The sequence below is a fragment of the Callospermophilus lateralis genome, unplaced genomic scaffold (assembly GCF_048772815.1).
Source record: "Callospermophilus lateralis isolate mCalLat2 unplaced genomic scaffold, mCalLat2.hap1 Scaffold_82, whole genome shotgun sequence".
NCBI classification, from domain to species: domain Eukaryota; kingdom Metazoa; phylum Chordata; class Mammalia; order Rodentia; family Sciuridae; genus Callospermophilus; species Callospermophilus lateralis.
The window spans coordinates 5,281,508-5,308,797 of NW_027516260.1; positions in this window are offsets into that span (position 1 = coordinate 5,281,508).

Sequence of the window (27,290 nt, forward strand, 5' to 3'; positions counted from 1 at the left end):
AAGTGAAAATTCTTGTGTCAGTTTAACTTTATTTTCATTTTCTTTATAATGGTTAAATAGGTATGCATATAAACATATATTTATATGCATATATAAAGAACAGAAAGTTGATAGCTGAATATGGCATCAAAATCTTGTTTTACTCAGTGGCTCAGGAGGCTGAGGCAGAATGATCACAAGTTCAAAGCCAGGCTCAGCGACTTAGTAAGGCCCTAAGCAACTCTGCAAGACATATATAATACACACACACACACACACACACACACGCACACACACACACACATACTTGTATCTATTTATTCATATAAAATATTTATTTATTTATAGGTTTTATATATATATATATATGAAAAAGTTATAGATAATGTTTCATATATATATGTCATTATCTATAATTTTTATTTCTTTTATTACAAATGAATATGTTCAGTGATTTCAATGTTTTATTATTTATATTGCCAAATATAATAAACTTGTGAATTTCTCCTCTACTCCTAGTCTTACAACCTTCTTCTCAGTTGCAAAATTAGTTATTCCAAAGTTAGTCATCCACATCTTTTTCTTTGATTTCACTTCTTTGATTCTAATTTTCTCATCTAAGTGTTGAGCCTGCCAGATGTAGTGACACACACTTGTAATCACAGATGGTGGGGTGAACCCCCAAAAAGTTGAATCCATCTGTGATTAATTATGGTATGTTATAAAGATCCAATTTGATTTTCAAATGAAGCAGATTTGTTCATTGAAAAAAATCCTCTTCTTTGTATTGAATTGCAATTCTCTTTATTTATTTATGTATTTATTCATGTATTTATTTTAAATATATTTTTAGTTGTAGTTGGACAAAATGCCTTTGTTTTATTTATTTTTGTGTGGTTCTGAGGTTTGAACCCAGTGCCTCATATGTGATAGGCAAGCATACTACCACTGGCCACAACCCCAGCCCCTGCAATTCTTTTTTTTTTTTTTACTCTGTATATGAACATGTGTCCACACTTGGACATGCACATTTGTATCCACATCTACAGTAATATCTTCTCTAAGATAATTTGTTTGTTGCCCATTTTTTAGGTTTTTAACATTAGTTATTTAATTAAATGATCTAATTCAGAAGCCCTCATGATTTATTATCTATTTTCTCTATTTCAAATGAATTGTAAAAGCATTACTTTCAGTAAAAAGACTCAGTGAAAAAAAATAAACTCTAAACCTGTTGATCCCATAAAAGTTGAGAGTAGAATACTAGTTAGGCAAGGTTTAGAAGGGATAGGAAAGTTGTCAATGGGAATAGTTATATAGTTAAAAGAAATAATTTCTGGAGTATTATTGTAAAGTAGAGTGACTTAGCAATAATGTATAAAGAATTGAAGGGAGAATTCTGAAGGTTCTAACTTTAAGAAATGATAAATATTTAAGAAGGATTTGTTGATTACCCTGAATCTATGATTATACAATGTATACAAATGTTTAAACATTCTATTATATCAATCAGAAATAAAACCTAAAAAATTCTCAATTGTTATTTTCTCCAATCTTGCACAATTCTTATAATTTAATTCTCAAATATTTAACATTTATGCAATAATTAGTCTTCCCATGTAGGAATGAGACTCTGAGGAATTATATAATCAGCTAAGGAACTTAATAATTGCAAGAGTATTGCATCTATGGGACACAGAGAAAATAAATATTACTTTTGTCCTGAATTTAAAGTGAAAATGATGGAGTAATTTATACCCCATCTCTGACATGCACCTTAAATTATTAGACAGTTTTCCTTCTCTGTGGACTAGGGCTATCTTAGTGGCAAAGTGAGCTTGTATAGCTTCAGGACAGATCTGTCATGATAAAACCATTTTTTGAAAAAAAATCTTAGATCTGTCAAATATAATATAGATAGAACATATTCATTCTATTTGTCTTCATTCTGTCATGCACACTATACTCTCCCTCCCGTTTTCTGATATTGATCACTTTAGTTAAACAAGAAAACATTTTATATAATGGAAGTTATTGAATCATTTTGCTGAGGTAAATTTTAATTTATTCAAGTTTTGAATGTTTGCTTTAGAACTGAAGGAAAAGGCATTGAATAGAAGGTTTCAAGAACTTAGCTAGGAACATTGAATGAGCAGTGATGTCAAGCAGAGCTCATTTTTCCTGACTGAGTGCTTCTGGAGAGTCCACAAGGAGGTCAGTACCTTCTTTGGTTTTCATGCTGTCTGAGTTCAGGGCTGCTACAATTTCAGTTCTCAGGGTTCATGTGGCTTTCTAAAACTTATATTGGCAGTAATTTTAGATTTAGTAAAGGAAAAAAAAAGTCAATGAGTGTAGAAACGTGGGAATAGGATGCATTTTCCTTCTGAAAGGGATCTTCATGTGATAAGTTGAAGTTTATCTGTGAAACACTATACTGATATAGGCAGGAAGCTTGATAAGGGCATGCTAACTCAGGTTGTTGAACAGAATAAAATTGAATAGTAGTGTTATAATATAATCATCAGTTATTTAAAAAAATATTTTTAGTTAGAGATGTGCACAATACCTTATATTTATTTATTTATTTTAATGTGGTGCTGAGGATTGAAACCCAATCACTGAAAACCCCAGCCCCACCAGTTATTTCTTGCAAAGGTTATTTTTGAGCTCAATAAATGAATGATGTACATTCTAAGTGCCAGGTATTTAGCAATTAACAGGCAAGTTTTTTCATCCTTGCAAGGGTGTAAGTGGTTCTTACAGTTTCCTGATTTATAGAAGATGTTAAAATAAATGTCATTTTAAATAAGAGAAAAATAAATGTAAGATCAAAGAAATTTTATCACAGAATATATGTGTGTGTATTGACATATATATTTGACTTTTTGCAAATAATAATAATAAGAGTTAATGCCAATTTTTTCTAATCTTCATGCAATGAGTAATGGCCATGTTTATACTAGCAACATGTCATAAAATATCTATAGGTTAGAATAAGCTTATTCTTGTTAGTATTTTCCCTAGTGTAATAATTCTGGTAGCACCAGATTCAAACTGTAAACAGCATTGCTTTGAATAATAGACAAGTATGAACAAATTTCCATTAGACTTTTAAGTTGGTTAATAATCATCTACTATTTAAAAACAACTAGCTCAGATTTGTGTTTCTGAAGTTTACTAGAAAGGTCTGCACACAAATCATTAAGAATTCCTTGGCCATTTTATAATTTTTTATTAACATAGTATATATTTTTTTAAATTACTGTATCATAATTTTACCTGGAATTTAAATTTTAAATTTTAGCTTTGTTTATACACTTAAATTATCCAGCTAAAATATTTTACAGAACATTATCAAAAATATATTCTGATATAAATCATGTGTGTTGTTAATTATTCATTAGTAAGCAAATATTATCACAATAATATTATGTAATATTATTTAGAGTGTGAAAGAATATAGAAATATTTTGAATAACACACACACACACATATATATATATACACACACAAAAACATATACACAAAGCTTGAAAAAATAATTTGGTTATCTATTGGATAGACAAATGGAAATTCAAATAAAATTAGCCTCAAACTTGCCATGTAAATTAGACATAGTTATACATAATACTGATTTACTTGTCATTTTGTAAGTAACAGTCATGTTACTACATGTCATATTCAATTATAACACTATAAAATTTTTAATTAATATGAGCATATCATTAACAAAAATCAATAATACATTATTGAAATTCTGTGAGTGCACAAATCTCCTGTTCTTGTTAAAAAGACTTATTAAAGGCTTTGAAGGGTTTTATAAATTGAACGTGTTACTCACTGTGTTGTTGGGGTCCATTACTAAGAAAATAGATATTTTCTAGGTGGCATTGAGATACATCTCTAAAACTTTGATAAGAGTGTGGAATGCAAGCTGGGCAAAAGAAAAAAACTACCTCAGGCATCAAGAATCACAGGAACTCAAGCACCAAAGCAGCAAATTGATGAATGAGCACTGCACAGTGCATCTTAGTCATACAAATGATAACCTGGGGTTTACAGATATCAGGCTGAGGGCAGATTGAATAATAGAGAGTTTACAATTCATATTAAGAGTGAATTGGACCCAATTAATGGTCTGCCCTCAGAAAATAAATGTGCTTTTAAGGAACACGTACAATAATATCCACATATACCCAAAATGAAAATTGTAATTTGTTAAAACACAAAAACTATAAAAGTCCTGATACATTTTCATTTTTACATTTAATCATTTCATTAGTTTACATGGCAATCTCTAGTCACATACTAGCTTACATATTTTTTATATGTTGTCAAAATCTTTGCATCAATTTCAATATTTAAAATTGAAACTAGATAATTCCATTATTATATTTTAAGAAATTACCACCATGAAGAAAATAGACAGGAGATTCATCTTGTCCTTAGTTTACTTTGCTTTCTTTGTGTATTCTCATGCAGTGCTTTTTATTTATGATCTTGAGAAAGTCATGGGAAAGTGAATTCACCTTGTTGCAAAAAAACAGAGAAATGGTATTATAGAATGTTTAGTTGCTTCCTGGTGGTGTCTTTTTCAAAAGGTATATGGAAATGACATTATACATGATATCAAGCTACAGTTAAATATTTTTCTGTCAAGGAGAGAGGAGATTTCAGAAATATGAATCTGCTCCTCTTTGGGCCTATCTTGAATTCTGGCTCTTACCCCCAGCCAACTGTCAGGCATAGATCTATGTAAACATCAGTTCCTCATGGCTTTAAAGCTAAATTCCAGGCTTTAAAGCTAAAGTTTCTTGACAGACGATATTTTAGGAAGACATCTCCTGAGACTTGCTCACAGTGCAATCAGGCATGTCTCGATTTCTATAGGCAAATCTCTGCATTTGCTCTATCATTTCTTATAAGAGAGAGAATATGCTCCTAATGAATAGACACATTAAGATTTGCCTTTATAGAATGTTTATCCATCACTTGTTTAAACATGATATTTATGCATTACTATTTTTGTAGGATTATAAATTCTACATAAAGTATTCATTTCCATTTTTAAATTACAATCTTGGTTTCAGACTTGATAAGGGTATGTAAAATTTTCTCAAGAAAATATTTTATATAGAAGAAATCATGCAATACCTTGAATTTCAAACAAGGTTCACATTCGTCTGAACCATCAAATGGAATAGAAAATATCCGAAAAGTCCAAAGTACAAAAACTACAGGATAAAGGGTCCAGAATATGTAGGGTGTTATGCTCAAATTCGGGACCCCCAAAGACCACCAGAGACCCAAGATTGATGTAAGCAGCAAAGAGGTGTTTATTTCGAGCTAGCTCAGTCCTCTTTGCTCACACAGCAACTGGTGACGCTGAGAGGCCCCGATCCCAGGGATTGCAGCAGTTTTATACACTCTTTGGAGAAGGCAGGGACCCCCATATACATCATAGCATCTTTTAGCAAATCATCACACATCTCGGGAAAATCAAATAACAACTCTAAAACATGATTAGCACATTCACTGGCGGAAACGTGTTGGGTAGGCGTGATTCATTTGAACTGATTGGGATATTCATTTGAACTGATTGGTTTAAGCCAAGAGGGGTATTCATGCTGAACAACATGGTTTACCAACACCATAAACTACTGGGAACATTTAAAATACCCTCGCTATCATTGTCTTCTAATTTTTAAGCATTTAATTCATTATAACATGCTACATATTAAAGTATGAATTACTAAATAATATGTGTATTTTAAAACTGAGATAAATGTAGAAATTAATTTACTAGGAGAATTTAGAAAAATATAAGATATTATAATCTAGAATCTAAAGTAAAAATGTTTAAGCATAATTATTATATTTCCAGTAAGAAATATCTTACCATTTTAAAACTCTTAAAGATAAAAATACATATTTCATTGAATCAGAATTTTGTTTTAGGGCATAATGTAACTAAGGATGAAATAGTATGATTTTGGAAAATAGAAAGATAAAAATTTTATCTTATGTAATATTGATTTTGGTAAATTTTGAAGAAATACTTTAAAAAGCTTAATTTCCTTTAACTTTCAAATATTTCCTTACTATTGCCAAATCAAAAGATCCTACTTTTCCTTGACTTATATTCAATCAGTAAGGTTAAGCATTATTTTAAACACATGAGCTTACTTATAAACTAAGAGGTATGAAAATGAAGAAAGCCATTATTTTAGATATTTGGATGGTAAAAATTGCTATTATGCAAAGGGATTTTATCTTAATTTTTCTGGAAGATGATTCAATTTATTTACATTGCATATTATAAAATTAGCATAGATTCATTTATTCATGATTATCTGGAAATAAATATTGAACAAAGAAAAAATTTATCTAGTAATAAGCATATTTTGTTACTAATGATGTACATAACAGATTTTTTAAAGAGATTGTATGCTATATATATATATATATATATATATATATATATATATATATATATATATATATATATATATATTTGGGACTGGGAGTATACCTCAGTAGTAGAGCACTTCCCTAGCATTTGTAAGGCCCTGGGTTTAATCCTCAACTCCACAGAAAAGGAAAAACAACCACAACCAATTATTCCCTAACACTTTTGTCAATATGTTTGTGAATGTAAAATAACTTGTATTTCAAATGAAGCGTTGTGTTTCTTATTTAAAGGAATGAGTAACTTCAAGTTTCCAGTATCAAAGATGAATTCCAGGTAGACATGTTTGTACTTGCCATGCCTTTTTCACTACCCTAGAAAAATATGTTAAGTGGAAAATACAATATAAATTTGAGTGAGTATTTGCCCATGTCCAAGTATGAGTTAAAGGTTTAGAAATATTTTATTGTCAAAAAGAGTACAAAGTGTGAAATATCTAATAATTTGTAGGTTTTCCATTTTATTAAAAGTAGATTTTATGGTAATAATAAAAGCACCTATCCTTTGAAATTAACTATGAGTGCCAAGCACCTTGCAAGAACTATTGTATTTGAGGTTTACAACACCATTGTCTAGAGAGCTGTCTTCCTTGTTAAGAAGGAGAGGCAGAGATAGAATTCAGACTTGGAAAACCATAACTCTAATATGCAAACCTTCAACCCATGTGCTATATTCCCTTCTGAGCTCTAGAGTTGTTTTTTTTTTTTTTTTGATAACTCAAAACTAAATCCATTCCAAATCTTAATTTACTTCTAATTGTATTAAATTTTTTTTAAAGTGAATTTTCTTATTACAAAAGTAGCACATCCTGTGAAGTCTATAAAAAAATAAAAGTTAAATAAAATAAAAAAATTAATTACCCATAGTCATAATACTCCCAAATTAATTCATTCACTAACTGTAAATTCTGTGGATTTTTTCACGTTAGGTATCTGTAGGCCCACATAGCCACAGACTAGTGATGGTCTCCTTCCATCTAAAACTTAGACCCTAAAGATTGAAGGCATTAGGATTAAATGATGCCTCCCTGTTATTATATAGCAAGTGATAATGTTAACTGTAATGTTTAAAAAATTATTTTTTTCTGATAACATTTTACTTTATTAAATGTCCATGTTGTCAATGTTTACAACATTATTCATGATAGTTCATGGCATTCCAGTAAATATGTAAGTATTTTAACACTTATTTTCTTTAATTTTTTTACCAACTATTGGATTTTAGTGAAATTTTACCATGTTTATTTTTCTTTAAACTTGAATCCATGTACTTATGCATTATGCATGCCTACATGATTGCAGGATTGCATTTCTTTTTTTTTTGTACCAAGGATTGGACCCAGTGATGCTTAACCACTGAGCCACATACACAGTCCTTTTTTTTTTTAAAGAGAGGTGTGTGTGTGTGAGAGAGAGAGAGAGAGAGAGAGAGAGAGAGAGAGAGAATTTTTAATATTTATTATTTTTTTAATTTTTGGTGGACGCAACATCTTTGTTTGTACGTGGTGCTGAGGATCGAACCCAGGTCGCACGCATGCCAGGCGAGGGCGCTACCGCTTGAGCCACATCTCCAGCCCAACAGCCCTTTTTTGTATTTTATTTAAAACAGGATCTCACTGAGTTGAGTTGCTGAGGGACTCACTAAATTGCTGAGGCTGGCTTTGAACTCACAATCATCCTGCCTCAACCTCCCAAGGCTCTGGCGTTACAGGTATGTACCATTGCAACCAGCTAAATGATTTCATTTTAAGAGCCCACATTGCAGTTCAATTCTCCAGGTATATTAAACATATTATTCTTAAAGTAATTTTTATGTAGGTAATTAGTGTGTGTGTGTGTATTACTTTAAATAATTTTATATATAATTGTATACAAACATATATAATTATATATAACTTGAAAAACAAGCAACTTCTTTTCACTCTTCATAAGGATTATAAGATGTTGAAAGAGGATTTCCTTGTAGGAAGTAAAATGTCTCAGTATTCATATGTTTCAGGAATACCACGAAAGGAATTTTGAAGTAAGACTGCTAACAATGTGCAATGATTTTCAGAATATTTAGAAAACAGTGAATTGAACAAGACTATATAATAGCACTATTTTAGAGTAGAAACTTTTTTGACACAATTATTCACTCACAGAAACTTGAGAATATAATACAGTTTTTGCCTTAGAGAATTCAAAACATGTTTTCTCCTGTGCTGATAGTATGATGTTATTTTCACAAATTAAGAGCCCTCAATAAAGAAATGGCCCGACTCTCTAACTACTGTCAAAGATAATAGCTCAAGATCAACTACTTCAAAATTAAAATGACAACTTATTTTTTTCAGCTCTTCTCTCCTATTTAATTGGCATCTATCCAAAAATTCCATACATGGGTCAAATTATTTATTTACATGAAAATACATTTTGCAATGAATTTACACTGAAGCCTTTTAAAGTGAGTTGTGGGGCAGAATATTAGATGTCTGCTGGGTAAAACATTGTGATTTTTTAATGAATCCAATGGTATATTGGTAACTGTTATGCTCGAATTTGGGACCCCCAAAGATCACCAGAGACCCAAGATCGATGTAAGCAGCAAAGAGGTGATTATTGCGAGCTAGTTCAGGCCTCCACGCACACACACAGCAACTGGTGACACTGAGAGACCCCCAGCCCAGGGTTTGCAGCAGTTTTATACATTCTTTGGAGAAGGCAAGGACTTCACATACATCATAGCATCCCTTAGCAAATCAACAGTCAAAACCCCAATGGCATTTCTTGTAGAAATAAACAAAGCAATCATGAAATTCATATGGAAAAACAAAAGACCCAGAATAGCAAAAGCAATTCTTTTTTTTTAAAGAAAGAGTGAGAGAGAGGAGAGAGAGGGAGAGAAAATTTTAATATTTATTTTTTAGTATTTGGCGGACACAACATCTTCATGTGTATGTGGTCCTGAAGATCAAACCCAGGCCACACGCATGCCAGGCGAGTGCGCTACCGCTTGAGCCACATCCCCAGCCCAGCAAAAGCAATTCTAAGCAGGAAGTGTGAATCTGGAGGTATAGCGATTCCAGAGTTCAAACTGTACTACAAAGCAATAGTAACAAAAACAGTGTGGTACTGGTACCAAAACAGGCAGGTGGACCAATGGTACAGAATAGAGGACACAGAAACCAATCCACAAAACTACAACTATCTTATATTTGATAAAGGGGCTAAAAGCATGCAATGGAGGAAGGATAGCATCTTCAACAAATGGTGCTGGGAAAATTGGAAATCCATATGCAACAAAATGAAACTGAATCCCTTTCTCTCGCCATGCACAAAAGTTAACTCAAAATGGATCAAGGAGTTAGATATCAAATCAGAGACACTGCATCTGATAGAAGGAAAAGTTGGCTACGATCTACATACTGTGTGGTCGGGCTCCAAATTCCTTAATAGGATGCCCATAGCCCAAGAGTTAATAACAAGAATAAACAAATAGGACTTACTTAAACTAAAAAATTTTTCTCAGCAAGAGAAACAATAAGAGAGGTAAATAGAGAGCCTACATCCTGGGAACAAATTTTTACCCCTTACACTTCAGATAGAGCCCTAATATTCAGAATATACAAAGAACTCAAAAAATTAAACAATAAGATAACAAATAACCCAATCAACAAATGGACCAAGGACCTGAACAGACATTTCACAGAGGAGGACATACAATCAATCAACAAGTACATGAAAAAATGCTCACCATCTCTAGCAGTCAGAGAAATGCAAATCAAAACCACCCTAAGATACCATCTCACTCCAGTAAGATTGGCAGCCATTATGAAGTCAAACAACAATAAGTGTTGGCGAGGATGTGGGAAAAAGGGTACACTTGTACACTGCTGGTGGGACTGCAAACTGGTGAGGCCATTTTTGAAAGCATTATGGAGATTCCTGGGAAAGCTGGGAATGGATCCACCATTTGACCCAGCTATTGCCCTTCTCGGACTATTCCCTGAGGATCTTAAAAGAGCGTACTATAGGGATACTGCCACATCAATGACCATAACGGCACAATTCACAATAGCTAGACTGTGGAACCAACCTAGATGCCCTTCAATAGATGAATGGATAAAAAAATGTGGCACCTATGCCCAATGAAGTATTATGCAGCACTAAAAAATGACAAAATTATAGAATTTGCAGGAAAATGAATGGCATTAGAACAGATTATGCAGAGTGAAGCTAGCCAATCCTTAAAAATCAAATGCCAAATGTCTTCTTTGATATAAAGAGAGTAACTAAGAACAGAAAAGGGAGGAAGAGCATGAGGAAAAGATTAACATTAAACAGAGACGAGTGGGGGGAGAGAAAAGGAGAGAGAAGGGGAAAATATGGAAATGGTAGGAGACCCTCAATGTTACACAAAATTACATATAAGAGGTTGTGAGGGGAAAGGAGGGGAAACAAGGGAGAGAATCAAACAACAGCAGATGAGGTAGAGAGGGAAGATGGGAGGGAAGGGGAGGGGGGATAGTAGGGGATAAGAAAGGCAACAGAATACAACAGTCACTAATATGGCATTATGTAAAAATTGTGAATGTGTAACTGATGTGATTCTGCAATTTGTATTTGGGGTAAAAATGGGAGTTCATAACTCACTTGAATCAAATGTATGAAAGATGATATGTCATGAGCTTTGTAATGTTTTGAACCACCAATAAAAAAAAGTAACACTAAAAATAAATAAACAAATAAATATACAAAATAAAGATTAAAAAAAATCTTCACACACCATGGGAAAATCAAATAACAACTCTAAAACATGATTAGCACATTCACTGGCGGGAACAAGTAGGGTAGGGGTGATTGGTCAGTACAAAAGGGGTATTTGTATGAACTGATTGGTTTGAGCCAAGAGGGGTGTATGTGCTGAACTACATGGTTTCCCAACTTGTTATCAACTACCATAAAACACTGGCATCCCAGGTATTTCCCTGTCTCATGCTGATTGGTGGCTGCTAGGGGCCTGATATGGATCCCCACCTAGCCTGACTGAGTCAGGGACACCTGGAGCAGCAGATCTTTCCTGTTATTTGTAGATAAACAACTCAGCAGGGTGGGAATGTGCTTAGGAGTGCTCTGTGGGTCTTTCCAAGGACAAAGGTCATGTCCCTTCCTTGGACAGTCTTTGCTCTAAGTTAGAGGCTGGTTTTTTCAGTAACATCAGTTTTTAACATTTTTGAAGGAAAATTATTCATGCTGTTTCTCTGCAGTGATGAACTTTGAGGATTCCTATATTCATTTGACCTTATGTTAGATGAAGCTGACCCAGATTTGCATGCAGAGTAAAAAATTTTTGGCTCAGACAGCAATTACTAAGCTCATTTAACTGAAAAAAATTGGTTGTTCAGTAAAAAGTCTTGGTTAACTTTCTGTATGTTGAGAGATTGGGGTTTTGATACTATGTTCAGCTTGGTAGAAAACAAAGATATATAAACTTAGTATTACTATATAAACAAAAGCACTATTTTACTCAGGTATTAATTGCCTGACACTTTTGTTCAACTGATTTATTTCTATAGATAGTAACTATTAGATACCTAACCAAGCCATTAACTATAGATAATACCTGAATTTACAAGTGTTATTTTTCTGACAAAATTATGGCTTTTTTCTTATACTGTATTCAATGAGTGTCTTGATTGAGGTTCAACAGTCATAGTAGGTGATTTATACTTTAGAATTTTTGATTGAAACACCATAATGTGGTAAAAATAAACCAACAAACATTATTGAAATAGTAATACTGAGTGGAGAAAGAATTTTAAGTATGACTAGCTTCATAATAATTGTAAGTTTAAACTATGGTGACATTTTTTCATTAAAGGAAAAGAATGATTGTTCTTTGTAGATATAGCATCTCTGAGGTTCTTATTAACTACTATATGATAAAATTATAAATTATTGTTAGTTATGGAATACTTTTATACATGTCCAAAATCTTTATACATGTCCAAAATATATTTTTCAAATTTAAAGTACTTTATACATAATAATGATTTTTAATCACTTCCCTCTGAAGAAAATAATCACTATCCCCTTTTTTAGTGATTAGACACAGAGAAGTTTATCTTCTTGCTTATTGACACATGAATATAGAGATGGAGGTCAGAGTATTCATCTAAATTTTGTTCTCATACATTCTTGGCAACCTCATAGAAATTGTCATTACTGTCAAATGGTTTTAAAATTCTCTATGTACAGTTTTATTTTTTTTTAGCAAGCATTTAATATGACAAAGATGGACATTTTCTTAATCATTGTATCATGATTTCAAAAAGAATAATTAGTAAAGCCAACCTCATGGTGTGATATAGACTCTGAAATAGCAATCAAAAATAAATATTATATAATATATTCAACTATTTTGAATCTCTACAACCCAAAAGATTGTCTGAATTTATACTCCAAGAAGAATGTATGATTAAGTTACTGAATCAAAAACTTCCATGTTAAACTATGAATGTTTACCTTTTACTTTATTAGGTAATATATATAAAAACTAAAGTTAAAGACATTATCTCAATAAACAAGTCTCACATAGCTGTGCTATTAAGTTTTTATTTTTTTGTACTACAGTTGCAGAGCATTGCCTACTGTCAAAAAATAATTAGGTTAACTGGGGATGAACATTCTCTAATGGTAAAATCGCCAGATTGCAATCATGGGTGAGCCCCAGTTTCTATTCTTGGAAGCACTGGATAATGCCAAGCCTAAGTTTCTGTAAGTCTTTTTAACAGTGTTCACTTTTGTTCTCCTAATTATAAAAAAGTTCAATTTAACACATATTTTGATCACTTAATAGCAATTTAATATATGAGGGACATGGGAGACCCAAAAACTAATAAGATGAACTAAAGGACTTAAAAGACTCAGAGCTTAATGGGAAAGGCATTATAAAAATAATTGTTTTTATTAAATATATAGAATTTACAGAATTTAAATAGTAGCAACTACTTTCTGATGGTGAGCTCACAGATAATTTGCCTAAATGTAGTGGTTAAAGCCGTATTTAGAAGATATGAAAAATGATAAGACAGTGACAGACATTCAGGAGAGGATTTAGGTAGAAGAAAGAGTGGGAAATTGTCAAATGCAAAGAAAATTGTGGTCCTTTAGAAAGTAAAGAAAGATATTCTGGAAGTAAACTGTGATTCTTTGAAGAATAAGATAAGACTTTAAATTTTATTCTCTAAGCAATGGGTAGGCAGTGAATGTTTTAATGAACAGATCCAGATGATTATCAACTGCAGGTTTGTTGTGAAAAACCAGCCTCTACCTCAGAGCAAAGCCTGTCCAAGGAAGGGACATGACCTTAGTCCTTGGAAAAAACCCACAGAGCACTCCTAAGCACATTCCCATTCTGCTAAGTTGTTTATCTACAAATAACAGGAAAGATCTGTTGCACCAGGTGTCCCTGACTCAGTCAGGCTAGGTGGGGATTCATAGCAGCCCCCTAGCAGCCACCAATCAGCATGAGACAGGGAAATACCTGGGATGCCAGATAACCCTCCCAGTGGTTTATGGTGGTTGATAACAAGTTGGAAAACCATGTAATTCAGCACATACACTCCTCTTGGCTCAAACCAATCAGTTCAAATAAATACCCCTTTTGTACTGATCAATCACCCCTACCCAACTTGTTCCCGCCAGTGAATGTGCTAATCATGTTTTAGAGTTGTTATTTGATTTTCCTGTCGTGTGTGATGATTTGCTATGATGTAAGTGAAGTCCCTGCCCTCCCCAAAGAATGTATAAAATGGCTGCAAACCCTGGGCTCGGGGCCCCTCAGCATCACCAGTTGCTGTGTGTGTGTGCACGGAGGACCAAGCTAGCTTGCAATAAACACCTCTTTGTTGCTTACATCGATCTTGGGTCTCTGGTGGTCTTTGGGGGTCCCAAATTCGAGCATAACAATTGCTATTAAAAGATGTCAGAAGACTATCTCTACCAGTGGCTCTGTGTATGATGAGATTAAAGATTAGTTAGTTTAGATTTACAGTTCTAAACTTAGACAATGGCAATGAGTGATTAAATATAAGATAGGATATACTAAAAATATCTCTGTCTATAAAGATGTATATATAGTTGGTATATATAGGTATATAAGAGTTGCCAAAATCTAGGGAAAGAGAAAAGACAGTATTAATTTTTCAATTTAGGTAGAAGCTTTTTAATAAAATTTTGCAATCCATTTTGCAAATCCATCCAAAACTCTTCAAAATAAAGGCTTTCACATCACATCATTATGAATAGTACTGTTAACTCATTCAAGTTACAATATGGGATTTTTTGAAATAGTTTTTCCAGTCTAAGCATTATCAACTCATTTAATTCAACACTTCTGCAAAAGAGTCTCAGGCTTCATTTTGGCCAAATATAAAATGCCACTCTGACATTATTAGGAAACTTGAGTCATCATGTTTTTACTGAGTGAGAAACAATTTGATAAACTTCTGGGACTATAGTTGAGAGCCATAGCCCAGTCAGAATGATGCCTGGCATTTGCCAGAGGGAATAGTTGAAAGGTGAAGCCAGCGAACCATTGAGATGGTGATTTGAGTTAAGCTTTATATAATTACTTTGATGCTGGATTGATTGTATTGTATATTTGACCTTTACTGTCGAGCAATAGGGTGGCTCTTGATGTACACACAACCATTTGGCTGCCCACAAATAAAATAAAAATAGAAATACATTGTAAAGAGAGAAGAATTTTATTTTATTTGAAGAAAATTTATTGAAATGTAAAAGAATAAGGCATTGAGTCCTTCAGTAATATGAAAAATTCAATTTCTAAGACTGTAGCCATGGGAAAAGTCCGTTTAAAAAAAAAAACAATCTCTTTCCTGATAATGCCTGATTCTTCTGTATAGAACATTCTTATCTACATTCTAAGAAAGGTTTATCTTTATCATGCAATAGGTTGCTCTGTTACTTTGCAACTCTAAATGCACTTAAATAAGCCATACCACCACCTCACCAGCTCATAAATATTATCTATAGTTTTCTATCTAACTTTCTTTTGATATATTGTGTTTTCTCCTAAGGAGGTATTGCCTTTATCCTGAGATTCTACACACTAAAATAAAATTAGGTTGATTCTATTAGGGATAATTTAAAAAGTGATATCTTTGAAACAATTTCATTCAATGAGATTCTCTTAGATGAATGTCAGAAACCTCACTTTTTTCTATTAGTGATGTGCAGTTTGCTGTGGGGTTTTATATTTTTCTGAAACTGATGACTTAATTGCTTTGGGGAAGTTCAGATGCAGATTTTACCTTGAAGAGTCAAAAATCATTGCTAAATGATGGGTCAAGTGTAATGGGATTAAGGATTTTTTTCCACCCTTTTTATGTTAATTACCCATCCATAAAGGAAGAAACTAATCACCCTGTCCCTGACTAATGCTCTGTAGGTTTTTTATATCATTTGATGAAACTATTACAAAAGATAAAGGTAGAAAAATTATTTTCTACTTTAGATATGCATATAACATGAGAGTTGGCAGGATTTGAGTTTCTGAGACTAAATGAATATGAAGTAATGAAATTCCACCCCACGTAGAGGAGCAAGACTAAAGTTATCTTTGATGTTAAAAATAAGTGTGACATGTGTGTTTCTAATACCAAAGTCTTTCTGGCCCTTCTTTAGACTTTGTAGGCATAAAGCTGTGGCCACTTGAACTTTGTCTGATTATAAGCAGAGTCAGGACAATAATGAGCTTATCCATGGAAGTCTGTCCTGCTTGGAGATAACAGGTTTTAAAAAAATTGGATCTGCCTGTATTTTGAATATAACATGAATATTTCCTCATGTGTTGTAACCCACTTCTATAGAAAAGAAAATTGCTTCATTTTTTTCAGTTATTCCCTTTATAAAAACAACCCTCTATAAAATCACCTGGGGAGGAAATATTCCAGTAACAACTGCTGGCATAGAGAGAGTTAAGTTCTTCTCTATGGACACAACCTAGCAGCCATCTGCATTTAAAGTAGGTTGTGTTAAATGCTGATGAAAATGCAGAGAAAGGAAACTCAGGTGGTTGGTGGAACTGGAAAGTAGTATTGGTATTATGGAAAAAGAATGGAGGTTCCTCAAAAATTAAAAATAGAGCTATCATGTGATTAAAAATTCCCAATTCTGAGGACATATCTAAAGGAAGTAAAATCACTATGTCAGTGATGCCTGCCCTCCTGTATATATGCAGCACTATTTACAGTAGCCAAAATATAAACCCACCAAGGATGCTCATTAAGAAGTGAATGGAAAAAGAAACCATAGTACCAAAGTTACCTAAAGCAAACATTGTGCTTACCATAAAAAGTGGAAAGAAGATCAAGTCTTTTAAATTTCATATAATACTGTCATATGTATATTATACTGTCTTCTAATAGAAACAGAAAAAACACAATCATCACATGAAACTTTAGTGTATTATACTTATTCTTCCATGGATGAAATAGACCACACAAAGGAAATGTAGAGGCAGGAAAGGCAGATAATTTGATTTTATTAGAAAAGTCCTAAAATGTAGAATTTAATATACTAAACATGCAATATACTTCATACTTGCTCTTGATTATTTAACATTCGGGACACAAATAATCTGTATTAATGTACAGAAATAAGTATATATATATATATATATATATATATAGTTTGATGCAATCTGAGATGATAACAAACATAAATTACTTTCATAAGTAAATAAGGAGAACAAATTTTTTTTCCATATATACCGATTAAACAGTAGATGTATGTACTTTGACTAATTAATATTTCAGGGTTTAAATTAAACTCTTTGCTTAGAATGCCCAACAAAATGTGACTTGATATATACTTATGGATTTTCTTGAATTTCCATAGTTGGTTATTTTTGAGATTTAGGTAATAAGGAATTTAAACATTTACTTATTTGGGAATGATCTTGATTCTATTAAAATATTTTCTGAATTCTGTTCTTTATCTTTTTGGAATATTTTTAACCCATTAATTCCCTAATGTACAGCATTATGCTGTAATTATTTAACAAATTGAGAAATTAGATAAATTTAGAAGTACTGACAATATAGCCCCACATACTGCACACTTTTATAACTCCTGAGTCATTGGATAAAAGTATGCTAGAAATCTGAAAAAATATATATTTATTTTGCATATGTTTAATCTCAGAAATTCAAATGTACTACAGTGTCTTTTTCAATAGACTATTATTGAAACAGACAAATTTGCAATATTTAGTAGTTTTGAATATTTAAATGAATCATATTTTTTTATGTTAAATTATTCATAAGTGATGAAAAACTGAAAATCCATGAGTCTACTTAACCTTTAGATAACCAATTTACTTCCGCAAGTTGCCTATGAATAATAAAAACTGCAATAACTTTACTTCCACAAAAAAAACCTAGCAGCTATTTTACTTTTTATATTGGGAATTTTTCTCTTGACTAATAAAAATAGAACATAAAAGCATACTTTTGAAAAAAATAGATTTTTACTAATTTTGACACATCAAATATACTACATTCATCCATGACTCTATAAAAGTAAATCAGTATGGTTTTACTTCCCCTGATTATACTCTCCTTCTTCCTAATGTGTATGTGTACTATTTGAAAACAGTATAGCAGGAAGCCGCATGGGTGTGTGCAGGCCTTCTCTAGACATTTCAAAGACTGTTGAATGCTCACCTTTGTTCATTGCAGTTTTCCCCTGTGATTGGCTGCTTTTCAGATAATCCTAAATGCTGCAGTAAATGAGATGATTTATATCACATTCTTGCCATCCTAAATGGTGCTTCCAAGGAATAAACAGGGAACACAGATGCACAAATCTGTGAGAATTGTTTTCAGTTTCTATTTTGTATTTGGAATATATGAGTTACTTTTTTAACACAAATATAATGATAATAAAAAAACTTTTTCACACTAGTCTCTCTTTTAGCTTTTATGAATATACAACTTCTAAAATTGTACTAGCTGGATAGTTTCTTTTAATAAATTTGGAGTTGCAGGAAATATTTAAATGGTTATCTTTTTAAGTCTATATAATGAAATCTTTAGAAGATTGCTTTTGGGTAGATTTTTTTTTTCTATGTGCACTTACAAATTGGTACTATATGGTAGGAAAATATATATATATTACACATGAATTTTTTTTATTTTGACTGTAAAATAACTAACTAGCTATTCTAGTACTGATGTTTAGTATTTATTCACAGAATGTTAATTTGGTCAATTTTCTAAGACCAGCCTCATTCATTTGAGATTTTTTTTCACAATTTTATTCATTTGCATACTCCCACAAACATTTTCAGAGCATTTACTGTATGGATGTATGTATAAAATATTGCCCTTGATTAACACACAAGAATTCAGTAGGACATATGGCAATGAGATAATATAAATCGATAGGACTAAGAGAAGAATTAAAAAATATATACACATATGTGTATATATTTAATGCTATTTACATTAAATTTTGTCATAAATTTAAGAATGTAACATTAAACACATATATCTTTTTTAAAGAGAGAGAGAGAGAGAGAGAGAGAGAGAGAGAGAGAGAGATAATATTATATTAATATTTATTTTGTAGTTTTCGGCGGACACAACATCTTTGTTTGTATGTGGTGCTGAGGATCGAACCCGGGCCACATGCATGCCAGGCAAGTGCACTGCTGCTTGAACCACATCTCCAGCCCAAAAAACATATACATCTTACATAATAATTTACAGATACATATTAATATTTCTGGAACATGACAGGTAAATTAAAATTGGTAAACTAAATGCAAATTTGTACTAAATCTATCAAGAAAAACAGTATATTTGTATAATTTAACCTATCTTCTTAAAAATCTTATTAATTATTCAGTGCTTTACTAAACATCCACAATTCTTTGCTAATCATCCTCCAGAAGAATGAGTTTAATTCCTCCCCTTTTCAGTGAGCGCTGCATTTGGTGACTCATTTCTAGTAAATTCTGGAAAAGGAAAGGTAAATAGCCTTACACATGAGAGACTGGCAGATTCTCTCTTAACTCAATCATATCAGTTAACCAGTAAGTTCACATGGCATTGAATCCCATGATATGATAAATGCTATGATGAGAAAGTCATTTCTCCTTTGCAGTATTCTTCCTGACAGTTGATAGCCCAGTGTAATAGAAACATCAGACAAACCCAAATCTAGGGGCATCCTACTTTATACAGAATTAATAATAATATATACTCTCATTATATAAATGTGAGTATCTATTATTATATATACTCACATTTATATTATGTGAGATGTTTGCATTTGATATAATATATACACATTATATATTATAATATGGAAGAAGGAATTGCAATTTGAAAGAAACTAAGGACATATGGCAACTAAATGCATCATTTTATATCACCTGTATTCCAAGAATATATAATTAATATCATTACATGAGAAGTTAAATTTAGGAGAAACTGGATGAAAAGTATATGGTATTATGTATATTTTCTCACCTTTCTTTGCACATCTAAAGTTATTTCAAATAAAACACATTTTAGAATGACAGATAATTATGTGCTTTAAAATTCTAATTATGTATTTTTTGGAAAAATTCTCATTTTCAGTCTTCAGTGGAGAAATACCTTTGCCTGATAGCTCTTACCATATCATATTACTATTTAGAATTCAAGTAGTGTTATTTTAATTTTAGTGTCTTGTGTTTAGACTGTATCCTTCATTCCCATTCAAAAGAAAAAGCAAGTGAATACAATTAAATTATGTAAAGTGTAATATGAAGATGGCTCTAAAAAGTGTTCTATGTATAATTGCAATTTACATAAGATGCGCTCTGAATCATCTTGTCAGATGATGTAAACAAAATGATACTCTCAAATTAATACTTAGATTTTCAGAGATTACATCAGTGATGTTGAAGAAGGATTTAGGCATTAGAGGCTAAAATCTGTCAAGTGTGGTTATGCATCCGAGGTACATTTACTGTACCATAAACATACTTTTATTTTCCACAAAAATATCACTTCTAAAAAATGAATGCTGCATAATTGTTAATACCAATGAGGATAAAAATAGAACATGTTTGTGAAATAGTTTCTGTTGTTCTTGTTCATTATTGAAGTCCTGAGACATTATTCTAAAAGAAAGCATGATGAGATAATATCTTCTCCAAATTTATTTAAAGATTTCACAAAGGAAAAAAAAAACAATGTGTTCTATTTCAATGTGTTTTGAAGCTGTGTGCTGGGAGAAACCAGATGCGCAGTGATTTCCACTACAAAGATACTTTCTCACCTGCTAAGAAGTAGTTCCATTGCACCCATGGTTCAGAAAACCCTTTCTGTAACAAAACAATTTTATTTAATGGCCATTTTGTATGTTTACATTCTGATATAATAACTCAATGTCTTCATAAATAGTACTATTCAGTATAAAGGTAAGCTATATATAATGTGTATTATGAAAGTAACAATATTTATTGCTTTGGTATAAATAGTTAAACCTGAAGATTGTGAATTCTATGATATGGGGCCAGAACTGAAGAATACAATTTCAAAATCATAAATGAGGTATTTTTCCTGTTATTGTAGGAGTGGTAATATAGTAAGAGAACAGTGAAACTTAATGTAATTCTATAGCATTGATTTAGTGAGAAAAAAATTTTATAAAACAGTGAAAGCTGAGCTATGTTCATACAAAGAAACAGATATGTTAAAATGTCATGTTATGTAAAAAATGATATGAGGATAAGAATAAAAATAGATGATTAGGTGTTTAAATGACAGAATATATACAAAACAGTAAGTAGGAGATTAAAGAGCCAAGGAGTGTGCAGAGAAAATGAATTGTTACGGAAGCCAAGGGATGAAAGTGGTTTAAGATGTATGAGAAACAGTATGCAAGTTGGGGAAGAAACATGGATGTTTGAGAGATTTTTACATTTGATATAAAAGTAACAGTAGATTTTTGAGCATGTTTCCTAACTGTTATGAAGCCTAGTGTTCTGCAAAAAAAAGCAGAAGTCAACAATACTTTGGTAAACAGTATAATGCCAACATTCCTTGACTTCTGTTTACCTTCAAGGCTGTGAAATAACACAGCATTTTATGTCTCTATTTTTATTTTTGGTCTAAAAATATGCACACTTGCTTTATTTCATTCTGTTTATATTCCAGTTCTTCAAAAACACTTGCAAAATTTCTCCTTTGTACATGTTATTGTCTTTTGTCACTGTAGTTGATACTGAAATGAACAAAACATGTTTCTGTACTTTAGGAAAATAAGATTTTCCAAAAAGAATTTGAGGCATAAGGGCAACGAATGTAGTATAAAGTAGACCTAGCTCTAAAGAACAACATAAATGAATTCCTCATAAGCATCCAAAAGGCAAATCACCTGAAGAAGTTGTTTGAATTCAAACTGGAAAGAGCTTTTAATGCCATACTGCAGAAAATGAGTTTATTTTGTAGTCAATAGAGGTACTGTTTATAGTAGGAAAAACCTCTTATTTTTATGTATGATGAGTGTGTATATATATACACAGACATGAGTATACATATATGAGGACATATATATCTATAATATGAGTGTGTATCTCTCTCTCTCTCTCTCTCTCTCTCTCTCTCTCTCTCTCTCTCTCTCATAGATCATAAACATCTATGATCTCAGTCCTTCATGCTAGAAGGATGAGCTCCATTCAGAGTATAGCATTGCCTAAAAAGTTAAGGCTGGCTTTGCTGAAACTAAGGCAAAGAATCTGTATCTGAGGTATCTGCAGTAGTATTCTCTGACCGAGTTGATTTAAAAAAAAACAACCTTATAAAGTACTAATGCAGTAAGCTTCCTGTAAAACAAACATAATTTGGCTCCAAGACATATGACAGAGTATTATTTTTTATATTCCTAAGAGAACACAATGGGGCTGTCTTCAGAGTCCCAAGGTAGAAAAATAGAACCTACGAGGGTTCTCTAAAGAAGATGCGCACTCTATTTTTTTTTTTTTTTTTTGGCTGGGATAAATCTGGAGTCAGTTCCCAGCAGTACTGTGACTAATGTTCTTTGAAGGAATCATCTATATATTGATTCAAATAAAGAATATTTATTTTAAGTTTGGCAAGAACTAGTCTTTCTGCTATTCAAGAATAAAAAGGAAAACAAATGTGTTGGTCCTTAATGGAAATAGAAGCATGGGTGTCTCAAAACATTTAGTAGGCTTCTGAATTATGTAAACCAGGAACAAATAAAATATAATAATTAAAATATAGATTTTTCTTTTTAAAATGCAGTATAAATACTTAACACTGTGACATTTTGAAATGTAAATCCATGTTATTCACTATCTTATTATGAATGTATAAATGAGTTTACATACTAATAGTAATGTATGATGACTCATATTTAGACACTCCAAATCTACTCTACACATCTCTTTCCTCGTTATAATGCTGATACTTTCTGGACAGAATGAAAAGGGAACACATTACTCTTGTTTTTGTATGAAGGAACATGAATTTATTCCACAATGGAGCCTCTGAGGATTTGGTAAGAGCAGTTGAAGAGCTGTGAACAGCACTTAAGTATGTTTAAAATAAAAGTCTTTAATAAATAGAAGTCATTTTACTTCTTCAGCAGGTCTTATGGATAGCAGCCCACAAGGGGAGATAAAACAAGAATGAGTGAATACTTAATAAATATTTGTTGAATTGAATTGAGTAAGTAATTGATTATTCTTCAACCACATAAGATATTCAAGAGGTTTTAGAAGTAGATAGTATAGTAAATTAGCTTGACATATATAGTATTCAGTAAACTGCTCAATAGGTAAAAGGTCTAGCCTAGCAAGGCAGCCTGTCTCACCATAGATTTCAATCTGGCATAGAAGTTTGAATATTCTTCAGGAAAACAGAGTTGCAAGCCATTTAACATATTACAAAAACGTATATTCTTAAACTTATATACAGAAGTTCTTGACTTAAATTAAGAACTTGATTCTTAATGATAGATAATAGATCCTTAATAATAGATCCTTAACTCTATGGCAAACGTTCTTTTCTTTTCTTCTCTATCAGGATGGGTAATGAGACAAATTTGGTTCCAAACTTGATTTTGCAACAAACAGACAAATAATTAAATGCCTCATAATCTAAAATCCGGTCACTGACAGGCAGGTAGCAACACACAAAGAGTCTACTTCCTTAAAAAACACGATTTTTAAAATAATTTTTTCTGATAATAAGAAAAACTGATATGTTTTTCCCCTTTCAAGCATGTTTCTTTCATTACATTAATTAAAATTCACACTTTAAATGGTATAATGTCTATATAAGAAACATAAAGGGCAATGCTTATCAACCATAGCATGTTTAAGATTTTGGGATAGTTGTTTCTTTGATTTGAGAGATTTCTTATGCATCTTAGGAAGTTTAGAAGTGTCCCTGGTTTATATACACTAGATGCTAGTATCAGCCCCACCAGTTCTTGACAATTAAAAGTGCCCCCCACATTACATGATCCTGGAGGGACACAATTGCTCTTGGCTTAGCAGCACCAAGTAGGTGAACTGATAAATTATATGTACATAGCTCCATTCAGTTGTAAATTTATAACATAGACTTAAAAGGGGCAGGTAATTTCTGTAAGAGTATATTGAAAGAGGCTGAACTTTCTTTGCTTTAAAATGCTTTGGAAAATTTAGTTGTTATTGTGTTACTCTTTGCTAAATTATCTCTCTCCTTGTTTCCTTGTGAAATAATGCAAGTTCCTTTTATAACTGTTTTTTTAAAAATAAACAGTTATCTACTTTAGGTACTGTATTTAGGCCTTCATGTAGATTTTTAAATTTAAAATCATTGAATATTTATTTTCCATCACAATTTTTAAAATTTTGGGAGTCCTCCCAATAATATCAAATTAGATACATGAAGAGAAATGTTGTTTCATAATTCTTTGGAAATTCCCTACTAAAACTATAATAAATTTGTATGTTTGAGGGAAAATATTATATTGTATCATTCATTTGTAATTGTGTTTCTTTGTCATTTAGTAAATGCTCAACTTGCTGATTTATGAACCTCTCCTAAATGAAAGAACAAAGATAAATTGCAATTGACATTCTGTAACAAAGTTTGAATTATTTTCCTTCATGAGTAATATGAAAAATTGAAGTATAATTGATGTTCATTAAAAGTAAATGTGGATTTTATATGTACATAAATAGAAACTATTTTCTAAAAAGAGAAAAGTTCAAAACTAGTGTTTGTAGTGAATTATTTTTCCTAGCATAAATATATTCCATCAAATCTCTCTAGGCATTGATATTTTCTTAGAATATTTTATACAGATAGATGTCAGTTATCATCACTGAAACAACATGGATGCTTTTTACATTCAAAATGTCTTAATGTGTGAAGTATCTTAAACTCCCTAGTATACCAGATTTTAAATAGAAGTGTTTTCTTTTTCTTATAAATAAATAAAAGCATGGGAGTCACAGTTGATGCTATCTTTGGATTCTTAAAATTTACTGAAATATGTCAAAATATGTCAATGCTTAAGGTTTTTTTATTCTAGAATGTTGATTTGTATGTTAAATATTATAGGTAACATTACTAATTGATAATTATAATTATATTTTATTGAACATGATTTTGTTTGTGTGACAGAAGTCCATGTAATTCTAAAGTATTTTCAGAGTAACTTTTCTATGTGATCATGATCATGTTTTGACAGGTTGTTGCTTTTATTTTAATGACATGTGTATTCACAAAGCATTCTTTAATACTTTTATTTTATTAATTTATTTTTTTTGTGTGTGTGTTGCTAAGGATCAAACCCAGTGCCTTACACATGCTAGGCAAGTACTCTACCACTGAGCTACAACTGCAGCCCTCAAAAAGCATTTTGAAAACTATCAGATAAACCTTTTAAAATGTATATTTAAGTGATCACAAAAATGATATATTTTTATCAAACAACTTTATCAGTTCCAGTGGTGGATTCTTAGCCCATTGAAGATACTCAAAAATTGATATAAAAGAAAATGATAATTATAGAGTGTAATTATTTCTATATTTGTCCACCATATTTTCTGCTTAGTAATTCCTTTTATTATACATATTTATAGAAATTTATTACATTGTTATATAATTTTCATTATTAGACATTTTATATTTCATAATTTGTGTATTTCAATGGCTCTGTTTCTTTTCATATTTACATGTCCATACAAGTATTCCATTTATGTCAATCAATATAACCTAGTTTGAACAGAATATTATTATAGGAATACATTTGATTATCTGTCTTTTCCTAACCATGAAAAGCCCTTGCTCTGTCTTTTAACCCAGCATTCTAAAAATGAAGAGCAAATAGACAAGTTTTCTGAAATTTGTATGTGCTCATGCAGAAAGTAAGCCATTAATATTACATTTATTAAAATAATCACAATTTATTAAATTATCTGTAAGTGAAACCATGTAGATGACATTTGATGCCTTTGATTTCTTGTGATTTGAAAGGGAGATGCTTTTCTCTAAAAGATTACAGAGGATTTGGTAGGAACTTTCCATTCCTCCAGTTTAATTTGGAATTTCTTTAAGTGATAAACAGAAGGAGACTGAACCTTGAATAAGTAAATTTTATACCTAATAATCTGAAACCAGAGATTTGAAACAATTACTTAGGTAATTCAAATTCAAAGCAATAGCTCATTTTTATAGATAATTCTATCATTATACTCACAAAGAGAACACATTGAGTGATATATACACATTTATATTCTGAAATGAACAATGTACAAAACTTATCATCTATGACTTTGCCTATCTTCCTGAAGCTTACTGTTTTGACATGCTTAAGCACAACAAATTTTGTAATGGGTAGAATAAATAGAAATCAATTGAAAACAAGAAACATATATTAAGTCATATTTTGGTGAGTTAGGAATCTAGACAGGTTTGCTGGGACTTCCCACTCAGAGGCACTCACAAGCTGCTGGCAGAGCATGTGCTGGGGGTGCATCATTGCCATCAGCTACAAAAGGACCACTTTTCATGCTCACTCATGAGGCTCTTCTCTACCATCATGTTCTTGATGGCTAATGTACAGAAAGAGCATCCGCATCTTTCCACCTGAGAGTCCACCTGGTCAGCTCAACAGGAGGCAGGCTCTAGGTTCCCTCAGAGACTAGAGAGACAAAGCCAGAGAAATAAATGCCAGGTCTAATTTTAGGAATGACAACACTTTTCTTTTGATATATTCTGTTTTGAAACACATCCTTAAGTCCAGACTAAAATCAAAATGAGGGGATTCCAAAAGGATATAAAAACTTTTGTACAAGAAAAACTGGGGATCATTTTAGAGGTTGCCTACAACCACCAGCTATTAATAATTCCTTTGTTTCTAATCATAGAATTTTTTCTCCTTTTTGTGCTTATGTCTGTTTACCATGTAGTCCTATTATTTTTCCTTTTGCCACATCTCTTTTTCCATATTGTGAAAGTTTTATTATCATGTCTTCTCATTCATCTTAATGTGAGACTTAGTAAATGCATTCATTTGTTGAAATCGATTCTCTTGGCCATGTGCAAAGAAGTGTTGTATTATGAAATGTCATGACTGTGTTGTGGTTGTACTTTAAATGAATTAAGGAAATTAATAAGTAAAATTTGCCCATGACATTATATTATTTCTCAAACTCACACAAAACTAATGCCTGCTGAGATTTAAATGGAAGATGATAATCTTGAGCAAGGCATTTTTAGAGATGGAAGGGAACAAGAAGTGATAGGAGAATA